At 37.9% G+C, this 925-nt stretch overlaps 1 non-coding gene across 1 annotated transcript; it reads right to left on the reverse strand.

The window, feature by feature from the left end:
- Nucleotides 1–525: 525 nt before the first annotated feature.
- trnar-ucg lies at nt 526–612 on the reverse strand. Its single transcript is given in 2 exon segments — nt 526–561; nt 576–612. It is a non-coding gene; the product is annotated as a tRNA-Arg (tRNA).
- Between the last annotated feature and the right edge of the window lie 313 nt (nt 613–925).

Here is a 925-nt window from a genome sequence, read left to right on the forward strand (position 1 = left end):
TTATTATTATTATTTTTGCTACTATTGACAGGACTGTTATGCTCCTACATTAGTATCACTGAGTAGTGTTCAGGTGGCGGAGGGAATGTAGCTGTTGGTAGATCGTTTAAATGCTCAACAAAATCTTTGTTAAAAATCCAAGGATTCCTCTCAGTTGGGACACTTTATCAAATAAATTGTTCTGTGATTGCATTTATATTTTTACTTCAAAAAGTTCGGACTCGAGAATATATTTTCCTCGAAAATTTCAAAAGTGAAAAAAAAGACAATTAATAAATGAAATTTGTGACCATAAGTGGGAGCTGAACCGCGACAGTGGCATTATTAGCATTACATAACAGCAACACTGGTGGTGTAAACGCTCTGAGACGCCGTCCGGCGTGGAGGGCGCTGTATGAATCCAAGTTGTTGTTGTTGTAAGCAACAGCCTTCAACAAATGTTTCGTTCAGCATCACGTATGTCAAAAAAACACGAATTACTACTCTACAATATGCATTTATCATAAGAAAAACATTTGTGCCAAAAGACCACAGCAGGAATCGAACCTGCAATCTTCTGATGGCCTTCAAGTTCACCGAAGTCAGACGCCTTATCCATTAGGCCACGTGGTCCACGTTATGCTCAGAAATGACAGTATTGACTAAAATACTGCTTCCAATTATCTAGAAGGAACCATGAGCATTTTGAATTCGTAATTTTGATACCGTCGCCTCCATTTCTCTTTCACATTTAATAATTTGCAATTATATCGCTCAAGCCACGTAGATCTCTGTTAAATCTGAGATGTGTAAGAATCTATATTTACAGAAGATTGATCATAGGAGAGAAACATAATATTTTCCTCCAGTGTCAGTCAGTGCTTCCCTAGTGATGATCGAAACATAAATGCCACTGGCTATTAGCAGCAAGTATGAGACCAGGGTT

The sequence above is a fragment of the Callorhinchus milii genome, unplaced genomic scaffold (assembly GCF_018977255.1).
Source record: "Callorhinchus milii isolate IMCB2004 unplaced genomic scaffold, IMCB_Cmil_1.0 Scaffold51, whole genome shotgun sequence".
NCBI lineage: Eukaryota > Metazoa > Chordata > Chondrichthyes > Chimaeriformes > Callorhinchidae > Callorhinchus > Callorhinchus milii.